Source organism: Cupressus sempervirens, chromosome 10 (assembly GCF_028749045.1).
Source record: "Cupressus sempervirens isolate cs-2001-9-10 chromosome 10, ASM2874904v1, whole genome shotgun sequence".
NCBI lineage: Eukaryota > Viridiplantae > Streptophyta > Pinopsida > Cupressales > Cupressaceae > Cupressus > Cupressus sempervirens.
This window is the reverse complement of record NC_143127.1, coordinates 407524007-407535084: the sequence shown is the minus strand read 5'-3', so window position 1 is coordinate 407535084 and position 11078 is coordinate 407524007. Positions and strand designations below refer to the sequence as shown.

Here is an 11078-nt window from a genome sequence, read left to right as displayed (position 1 = left end):
ACATTTTCCAACTTTTGGCGTCCGACCGTCCAGGTTTAATCGGATCGAAGATAATCCGACGATACATTCTGCGACGGTTAGGGTTAGAGTCCGAAAGATAAGTGTTAGGGTTCAAAAATTTGTTGATCGCATCCGGTTAGGGTTTCTTCTTTACACGAAGAAGCGAACTGCTATTTATTGTGTCGCCCTACGATTTGGTTTCATTTTCGACTGTTCGATAAACGGAGTAATACCTTGCTCGTATAGTCCTCTGTAATCAAGGTATTCACTTACATCTTCGACTTGATTGTGGTTGCGGTTCATTCATTACTTCATTTAGGATCAGTCGTTTCTGCATTTCATGGATTTATTAACATCTCTAAGAGATTGCAATGGTGTTATACAGAGGTCAAATTCATGAGATGTGTGTAGCTGGTAATATTTACAATTACGGATCAAGATTAATTGGCAGTAAGCGTTAAAATTAGGGCCAATTATGAGATAGGAAATGCTTGTTTCTCAAAACATTCGTAGTGGCCGCCTAAGAATTTTCGCCTTTGACATGCTTGAAGTTTGTGCTGTTCAATTCTTCCTTGGATGTCTGAGACCTCAAACACTAAAGTTGCAAAAAAATTAATGTCAAAACGAATGTAAATGTTTTCCTGGCTTTCATATAAAGCTACTTAGCTATGGCTTTTGATACATTTTTGTTTCTGTCTTCTCACGAGGCATGTCTTACGGCAGCCAAATGCTATGATCTAACGGTCAATGAGGAAAAAATTGTTTGTACCAGTCGAGGCGTTGTATTGACGAATATATCAATGGTTTGCTGTTTATAGCTTAATTTTAGGAAAGGGCGATGAAATGCATTGGACACTGATAGTGTTGGCTTCTAGTAGGAGAGACTTGTATAAATCTTTGTATGAGACTGAGTTGCGTTGTTCTGAAACAATGAAAGTGTTTTATGGTGTTACCTATACCATTAACTCTGATTTGTTATTAGCCCACAAGTCGACTGGTTTGAGATGGAAAACTTAGGAAAAGCATTGCCTTTTGTTTGTTTGTTGGGTTATCTACGTCCATTAGTTTGCTGTGAATGTCGCTTTCTGTGTACCTGCTGGAGTAACTCAGTTAAAGGGTTCAAAATTTTAAGCATGGCATAGATGGAAGACTTTTTCTCGGCAAAAACTCGCCAAGCCCTCAAAACAAAGCTTGACAAATTTGGTCAGTCTTTTAAAAAACCTAAGTTATCGATTCCGATGCGGGATTTTATTTTGTGTGTGTGTGTGAATTAGAAAATTTAGATGAAGATCTAATCAAACAAATCTGGCTAGTCTAAACAGTCCAGAACTGGTCAGAATTAAACCAAATCTGCCTGGATTGGTAATCATGTCAGATGAATATCTTGTGCTTCTGCATCTACTGTTACCCAGCAAGTATCTGTTACAACTGATCCTAATGAATGTGAACATGATGCAGTCGTAAGTTGAATATCTAATGTCCTTACTGTCTTTAATAATGATAATGTAATTGGAAAACAAGGTTGTTTATGATCCTAAAGTGTTAATAGTGTATGGATAATAAAATGATAAGTGTGTTTTAAGCGCTGTAAGTGAAAAGCTAAATTAAAAAAATGTCTTTCTTTCTTTTCTGGGCGACTGTTTTTTATGGAAGCCTGTGGATGGCATCGGAGTGGCAGCCGGGTGGCGACTGTCTGCCTCCACATACCCGTATGTATCCGCTTCCACATCTGGGGTACAGGGGACAGATTGGTATATATGAGGGAAAAACCCAGGGAGAAACTCGAGGACCTGGAAAACAGCTTACATTTAATGAAAAATACATATTAATCTGCACAATTCAATGAAAAGATGCATCCAATGAGCTAATTAATGATTACACAAAAGAAACAAGCAGAGTTTAGATATATATAAATGCAAAGTGGTACAAAATCACATTTTTTTGCAGAATGCTGATAGTGAGAAGCGATATACTAAATAGTTTCTATAAAACTAGAAGCAAATACATAATAGCAAAATAATATAAGAGTGAGTTTGAGCAATTTTGGCCTGCTGGAAAGTAATGCTCGTCTTGGGTGTGAGCATGTGATTAAGCTAAGTCTGTGAAGAGTTAGGAATATAGAATTGAAATTGTTTGGTGTGGAGCCTGATTAGTCTTCAAGTGGGAGATTGTTGATATTGTGGTGATTGATCATGTAGTGGATGTAGTGGGTGTTGATGTTGTGGCGACTACTCATGTAGTTGCTGGAGGTGAGGGGCTAGCTACTGCTCATGTAGTGTTAATTTTTTGTGTTTTTTCACGAAAAGAAAACCGACAACATTGTAAAACCCTAAATGGTCGATTTTAGAGGTTGCCCTAAAATGCTGTTATAAGCGGCTGAGATGCATAATGCATTGCAAGGTTGATGTACATTTTTGCTGGATAGTAGAAAGATTGAAGGCTGTGTAGGTGGATGTAGCCCAGGTTTTGGGGTGAACCACGTTAAATCTGCGTGTTATCTGTGTTCATTTGGTATTCTTCTTTTGTTTCTGCATATAACTGTTTATTCTTATGTTGTTCTGAATCTATTAAACCCTAACAGAAACCAAGTGATTTTTGAGAGAATGAGTTAGAATCATTAGAAAATCCTTGCTCCAGCTTTAAGTTGACCTCAAATTGCCATGATAGGTAATAACACCGCTGAAGGCACGTTGTATCCTTAAATTTGGCTAAGCCTAGAATTTTTTGAAAACCTCCAAAATCTAGTTGTATTTTATTTCCTACGAAGTTCAAAGCTATGTCAAACATCTTGACAATATTGTTATAAATATATACATTAAGTATAACTTAAATGTTATATATGTATAAATTCTCTTCCCAGCTCTAGTAAATACTAAAAACTAATGGAGAGGTAGAAGTAGAGGGTCTAGTCCTAGAACTCTATAATGGGCATGACTGTGCATCCTCGCTCGGTTTGTTTATCTTAGTCCGTAGCTTTTCCTCTAGCTTTTCCTCCATCCTAGATGTAGCTTTGTCTCTAGCTTCTTCTAGCACTAGCAATGACTTCTAATTCAACTCAATGTTATCCAATGTGAAACTGAATCCACTGCCCTCCATAGCCCACCTCTTCAAATCATTGATCTTGTCTTCTTCAAAAATCACCACAAATCCCCCTCAAATCGATAGAGATCAGTTTGCAAGTGTACAAGGGTTTGGAAGACTATTTCCCCCCCTGTCAGCAAAATACAAGTGAAGAAATGAGAAATGAAATTAATTTGGGCTGTTTTTGCCAAGTGCTGTTATAAAATTAGGACCGTTATTTTAACAAAAATTTGTCTCGATCAATTTTACCAAAATTTCGGAGAGTTTTTGGTGCCAGTAAAAGTCTTAAAAACTCATCAAGCCAGAAAGTCTCGGCCTGTACCCTGCCAGTAGTACATCTATGCTGAATAGTGTAATGTGAAGGGGTTGTGAATTGGGAAGGCTTTTTGCATTGCTTTGCGTTATGAAAACAACGGTTTTTTAAAATCCATTCTTTGCCTAAATAACTATATTTTTGTGGCCTATCTAGATATTCATAATAGTGGGTTGCATTTGTTGCACTTGTGCTTCCTGATAAAAATTTACCTGCGTGCAACTGTGGTACATCTTTTGCTTAACTCTTAATAGTTCTAGGTTCCTTATTTCTTAAGATGTCTTTGTATAACAATGAAAAGATTGGTATATCTTAATTTATTTTTTCACTGAAAAAATGAAATATCCTCATTTTAAAAAATTGGCCATTTCTCCTTATCTAGTAGAAATCGGCGGTAGTAGCCATTATCATGGAAGTGTATTTCTAAGCTTCACGTTGAAGTTTCTTCTTTCTGTCAAAGTAGCTGGCCGAGAAGAATTCCTTCTATCAAATTCAGTCAGTGTGATTATTTCTGTTAAACTCACATTGAGGGATATCTTGTTAGATAACTGCAATTTTATTATGTCAAAAACCATTTGCTGAGTGTTATCTGCACTGCAAAGTTGCATGATGCTTTTATTCACTGTTTTTTCGTATAAACTTGTACATTGAGGTGTATCTTTTCAGTCAAACTCAAATGATACTCTTTGAAATCCACTTGCCAAGGGTTATCATTTCTGTAAGGCCACTTGTTTAGGGTCATACCAACTGTGAAATCTATCCAGTGGTATTCAGTGTGGGCAAGTGTTCATTCTAGTGATATTCTGAAATTTGAATTTGAATTTAATAATTCACTACTCTGGGGATCCACTTGGAGGAGGTCATAAACATTTTTTGCAACTTCTACATTGTAAAGGTTTTTCTTCTCTGCTACTGGATGTCTATTCACTGGCAACAATGCTCTTTGGAGAGTGTTTCTTGTTTAGTAATGTTGACAATAAATAGAGAAATGTCAATTCATCTGAACTTGTTTAGGTAATTGTTAACTGGAAGGAAATGAGATTATGATTTGTTAGGCTTGTAACTTCCAGTTAGATTGATATATTTTCTCGCCCTTGTTTGTGCAACAAAAATTAGATTTATAATTTTTTTGTTGTTTTAGGAAAAGTATAACCGTCATGGATATATTTATGAGTAGAATTGTCATGTATCTGTCATGCAGTCTATGTTTAAGTATTTTAAAGTTTGAACTGCGGCCTCATCAGAGAAAGCTTGATTATGATGAGAATTTGATAGCGTCAATGATATTGACGACGAGAAGAATGATTCGTCAATGTCTTGTGTAACACTGAATTAGGTTTAACATGACTGTGGAAAATGCTTGAAGTTTCTTTTCTTATTTCAATTATCTTCAATATTTTAGGTCGCATTATATTGAAAGTATATGGTTCGTCAATGTGTTAGATAATGTTGAATTAGGCTTGACATGAATATGGTGAATTGTTGAAATTACTTTTTATTTTAATGGTCCTATCATATATGGGAGCAGTTCTTGATTCAAGTTATTATTTTAATGTTAGTAAATATTTTTATTTACTCTTTATTTTTATCATTTTGGGTCATCAATGTTGTAGGTCTTGTTATAATGGGAAGTGTGATCAGTCCATATCTTAGGTAATTACATGAATCTGGTGAATGCTTGAAGGTGCATTTTGTCTTATTATGATTCATCAATGTTTTAGGTTAAGCAGGGAAGATCAGGCTAGAGCTCTTAGTGGCACAGGAAGGTTGCTGGACAAAGTTACAGGCTTTAGAGTGATATCAAATTGAGCCAATATGGGGAAGACACGTGGTATGGGAGCAGGTCGTAAGCTGAAGACCCACAGGAGGAAGCAGCTGTGGGCAGACAAGGCTTACAAGAAGAGTCATCTTGGTAACGAATGGAAGAAACCCTTTGCTGGATCTTCTCATGCTAAGGGCATTGTTCTTGAGAAAATAGGCATTGAAGCTAAGCAGCCTAACTCTGCTATTCGAAAGTGTGCTAGAGTTCAGCTTATTAAGAATGGAAAGAAGATTGCTGCGTTTGTTCCTAATGATGGTTGTTTAAACTACATTGAAGAAAATGACGAGGTGCTGATTGCTGGATTCGGGCGAAAAGGGCATGCAGTGGGAGATATTCCCGGAGTCCGTTTTAAGGTTGTTAAGGTGTCTGGTGTATCATTGTTAGCTCTTTTTAAGGAGAAAAAAGAGAAGCCACGATCTTGAGCTGGTTGTTTAAGTGGTTCTTTCAGGGAAATGATTGGCATTTAGAAGCTTTGAGAAGTTCAATCACAGGAACATGTATTCAGTTATTGTAAGGATTTGTCAGAAAATTTTGATTAAAATTGTCTACTGCAAAAACAAAAAATAAAAATTGTATAGGTTTTATTACTGGAAGAATTATGATTTTGTCAATGGCACAGATAATATTGAATTGGGTTTATAACATTAATGTGGTGAATTGAAGTTACTATTTATTTTAATGGTGCAATCAAACGGGTGTGCAGACTTTAATTCAAGCTAATATGGACTCTTGTTATTGTGATTCTATGTTGGGATTGTTTTTATGCAATTCTTTGTTGCGATTCCTTTTATATAATGCTATGTTGGAATTCTGTTTCCAAACTTAGTTTCATTAGGAATGCAAACCTGAATCCTGTAAGTTATTGTTAGGGTCTGCTATTTGCTATCATAATTGATGAGGTGCAAATTGCTAGTATCATCTTTGAAGGACTGTACGCTCGTTACGTATTATACATCACGTACAACTGTTGTAAAAATATCTGCTGAATTGGTTAAGGGGCAATACCTGTTAATGATGGTATTTGGCCTTATTTCTAGCCATTCGAGGGATAGTATATATTCTAATATTTTGGCATAATTTCAGTTGAAGTGACTCTGATGCTGTATCTTTGGAGCTTGATGCTCCTGTACGAGTAGACTGATGCTAAATTATATGTGTAACCAAATAAGATTACATGCAATTGTCATAACTGTGCAGAGCTCTATGAATGAATTAAATGTAACCATTTGGAGTTGGTGCTTGGTCTCACTGGTTGTTTGTGGGGAATTTATGGTTAGATTTTGTTTTTCAGAACTCAAGATTGTATAAATACTATTAAAATCATTCATGATAATGTCAATTGCCATGAATGGTACTGAACCAAACCGGTCCTAACATATGAGCTATCTACCCTTGTCAGGGTTCTCAAGGAAAGTATGAACATTTATGAATAGATTTGGTTAATATTGCTGAAAGTTTCTAATTTATATGTCAATTATGGAAGGTCTTCAAATTTTCTCTGGCGGGCTGCTGAATGTAATTTGGGTAAATCGTAGGTAAGTTTAGTAGACAACAACACGAGTGCCCATCCAAAGGCCAGAGCCAGTGAATTGAATAGGATCTGGTGACGTTTATTACAGTCTAATGTTGAAGGTTGTAACAAGGGATTAGTGATGTAGTGCTCGTCATTGATTTAGTGTCATGGCGTTTCAAAATTTCTGGTATTTACATTCATCTCATTATGTTGGAGCATGTTAAAAATTGTACAGTAATTTCTATTAATATTTTTAACAAACAGGATATGAGATCCTCTTTGTTAACAATTCAGGCGCTTGTTTGAAATTTTTCGGTGAACTGAATTTTTTTTTTCCATTTGTTAATAAATTAATGTTTGTGGATGGTGTTAATAAGAAATCTATTTCAGAGAGTTTCCTCTCCCATCACTAGATTAGTGAACAAATCATGCAGCACACTGTTGATACAGTTAATTTATTGTACTCTAATGGCAGATTGTTGCCACTGTTTCTGTAATGGAAGGTATTGCAAATAAGCTGATGGTGGTTGGGATCAAGTGGTATGTTCAGTAGTTCACCGTTGAGGGATGAATTGTGAATTAACAGGCTATTTACTCCATGTTCTCAACATCACAAGAGGAAATAATCTTCAGAACGTGTTAGCCAGACTTGTTTGTGTGTGATACATTACAATAAACAACATTGCGGAAGGTATGTTTCTAGCCTTCTAGCCTCTTCTTCAAATAGGAAGGCTTAGAAATGTTTTAATAATAATAATCTGAATAGGTTTATTGCAAGTACTAAGTTGAGGTTGATGAGAGAAGACTCTGAATCAGAAGTACACCGAAAACGGGACAACAAATGGACCATTAGAGGCATCAAGTAAGATTGTTCTTGTTTCAAAAAAGACGCGATCAAGAATTTAATCTAAGTTGTTAACAAAATACCATTCACAAGAGAAGAATTTAAGATAAGTTGTTGATGTATACACGTGTGTTTGTGCATGACTAGGAGGAAGAAGTAAGATATATATAAGTATATAAATGTGGATACAAAAGAGCAATATATAGTGGTGAGTAATAGATAAAGGCTTGTATTTACTATTACATTTTGGGTTTGTATTTATTATCCAATATTAGAATTAATAAATTAAATATACAGAATAATAAAAAACAGAATATAATTATAAACTATGGTATTGATTAATCAAATATATTTTAATAATTTGTTGGGAGGTAGTTCTGAAGTAGTTCCTTTCTGTATAACTCTTCTGGAAAATTTACCATTTTTGACCATATCGTTTTGAAAGAGAAGACAGTCGATGGGAAGAGAAATTTGAGGAATATTTGTTTACTGATTTTATATGGTTCATTTTGTGAGTGAATTGGGTTTAGAGGAAGTTTGTTTGTTGGGTTGGAATGAATTTCTTCTCGATTGATGGAAAGGATTGGAGGATCTTGCTAAACATGAGAGCTGGATTGGAGGATCTTGTTGGGCATGTGCAGGCTGGATTTTATTTTCCTTTCCTTCTAAACTTGGATTTTATGGAGGACCAGAGGCAGGCTTTCATCCAAGGAAATTTTTTAATGTTTGCTTGTGTTATCTGAATATTTGCTCTCTATTGCAATGATTGTGCCCTTAAAAAGTCTTTGTGATGCTCATAATGATTTACAATTCAATCAGTCAAATGCAAGACAAAAGCTTGCAGTTGCATGGTTAATTTTTTTAATTGTGTAGCACCGTTAGACAAATGCGTAACATACCCAAACGAAAGCATAGCATGGCTAGACAAATGCATAGTGCCTTTTCTTTTGTCAAATTTTGTGAAAAATGTAGTTTTTAGGGTTTTAGGCCCAAACCAGAGGCAATAGGATTAATATTATTTAATGTTTCGATCATAAAATGTTATGTATGGATAGAAGTGGGAGAAGGTGCGTCTGTGGTGACACAATTTGCACATGCCTACATGGGGTTGAGGTTTAGAGTGATTGTGAGGGTAACCCAAGGGGTGAGGGCTTTAGTGAAACTCACGTTGCTTGTAGCCTAGATTATTTATACTTTGGTTTTGCTTTTGCCTCTAGTAGTCCCATTACTTGATTAGTCAAGTGTGTTTTCTTGTTTTAGGATGGGTTTACCACCTCTCTTTTTTGTCGTTGGCGGTATTTTTATGTGGGGTCTTGGTGCCTATTTCCTAGCTTGAGTGAGTGGGCCTACAAGCATGTGGTTGGGTGTTAAATCTTTTTTAGTTGAGTTACACTTTGTGCTGCATGGATGGATCCTGCACTTTTTCTTTTCAGATTTTCAATATTGAGTATTCCATCTTGTACTTATTCATCAGGATATGATGCACTCTTGTACATTCACTATTTTCTTAGAAGAAGGTTGATGTAATTTCATTTGATATCTGTAATTTAGATATTAAAATGTTAGTAGTGAGAGAATATATATTTTTAATTTATGTTTTGGTAAAAGTTAGGTTATCTATGAATATCTTGTTAATTTGCAAAAGAGTTAACAAAGATATAAGGAAAAGAATCTAGGATAAAGATTGTACAATGTTGTTTTATTGTTCATGTTGAATGATTAGAAAAGGAAGGAATCAAATTAAGATAAATTATATTAATAATTAAAATGTACTTATAAAATAATATTTTGTGCTTGATCATGTAGTAGTGATTCTAAGAGAATGTTTAAAATCAATTATTCAATTGGTATATGAAATGATACCATGGTAGATGAGAATAATTAGTGATCCATATTTATTGGTTAATGGGAAAAAGAATGAACTAGGAACATCTACCTTGGTGCATTAGAATGAATGAAGACTTAATGTAACCCATAATGTAATATTTTGTTAATGCATATTCTTAGGGAACCTAGTGAGGAAGCAGGTTTGGTAATGAACATTGCATTCATTTAGGAATTCATGCAACTTACTAGTGAAAGTTAAATTGTGCATTTGTGTCACGTAATGTAAAAATGCATGTCATGTCAAACCAAAATAATTTTTTGATTTAGTTGTTATAAGTGATGTCCTTTTAGGTTCCTAGGTGAGGCGTTACATTTAGTATCAAAGCCCTAGGTTGTTGCATTGAGAATTTTGCAACTCATAGCTCGTTATGTTTTAAGATTCGAGTATTGTTACTACCTATATTTTCTTGAAAATAACTCTTGATGTTAGTAATCTTGAACCCACCTTTGTAAGACCTTTTTGCATTAGTTGACTTTAGAATCCTCTTGCTTATTGGTCTTCTTTTGTGTTTGGTAGGATGACTCTTGTTACCCAAGCTAGAGGTAAGGATGGTGCCTAGAAATCCCCTCCATGTTCTCATCAGAAAAGCTCTCTAGGCGAGAATAAGGAGGAGTGGTTTTAGGTAGGCAAGAGAAGAATGAGAGTGAGTGTTGATTCTCAATGAGACCAAATGCATCATCTCTTACAATAGATTTTGTAGATATATAAGGTTGGAGAAGATAGGGCTCAATGAGATGAGTCTCATCACTCTCGCATGAGGAAAGAGACAAGGACAAGATTCTCAGGAGGGAAGACCCCATTTTGAGGAGGATGCACTACTTGCTAGCTCTATGTGAGACCTTCTCAAATCTTGACTCCCTACTTTTGATGGATCCCAAAAGTGAGTCCACTATTGAGACATGGCTTATCGACCTTGATATTGTTTTTCCATGCACCCCTACAACACTAACACAAAGGAAAGGTTCTATATCATGCATATGAGGGGTTTTGCCTCCACATGGTGGCACATGGAGGAGGATAAACACCATATTGATATATCTTTATTTTCTTGGAGAGCTCTCAAACCTAGTTTCTATTTGATCACTGAATACAAAGAAAGGTAGAGGAATTTCATAATATGAGATATTTGACTATGTATGTAGAGGAGTACACACATCATTTTTATGAGTTCAAGTCGTACTTAATGTATAAGGATGCTGAGCCCATGCTTGCACAAAGTTCTCTCAGAAGCCTTAATGACCACATTGTTGGAGGTCTAAGGGTTTTCAAACCCAAGATAGTTCAAGATGTACTCATCAAGGCTATTCTTGTGGAGAAAAAATTGGCTTTGGGTTTAGTAGGCCATGTTGGTATTCAAGGTGGTAATGCACCTCATTCTAGATCATACTACAAAAGGAATCCATGACATGGAGTATCGGGCTCCAAGAATTACCCTCTTAAGGATGGTCAACCACCCAAAAAAAGTTTTAGAATAATAGAGGCGATGGATCTTAGCTCAACCATTCTTGCAACTAGAAACACAATAAGTGTAATTAGAACTCACAACTAGCTAAGAGTTCTCATCAAAGTGCTAGGGGGAGAACTTTTAGTAGTCTAGTGCACCTCCTTTGGGGAGGA

General features: G+C 35.6%; 1 long non-coding RNA gene, 1 other non-coding gene and 1 pseudogene across 3 annotated transcripts; all 3 read left to right on the top strand.

Moving 5' to 3' along the window:
- The first annotated feature begins 202 nt into the window (after nt 1-202).
- LOC149534403 (small ribosomal subunit protein uS12 pseudogene) lies at nt 203-5895 on the top strand (annotated as a pseudogene). Its single transcript, XR_016356970.1, has 2 exons — nt 203-261; nt 5116-5895. The product of XR_016356970.1 is annotated as a small ribosomal subunit protein uS12 pseudogene (transcript).
- LOC149534404 (small nucleolar RNA SNORD14) lies at nt 468-588 on the top strand. The gene has a single exon (XR_016358210.1). It is a non-coding gene; the product is annotated as a small nucleolar RNA SNORD14 (small nucleolar RNA).
- A 1340-nt stretch (nt 5896-7235) lies between the features above and the next one.
- Nucleotides 7236-7695, top strand: LOC149534402 (uncharacterized). The gene is made up of 2 exons (XR_016356971.1): nt 7236-7420; nt 7496-7695. It is a non-coding gene; the product is annotated as an uncharacterized LOC149534402 (long non-coding RNA).
- The last annotated feature ends 3383 nt before the right edge of the window (nt 7696-11078 follow it).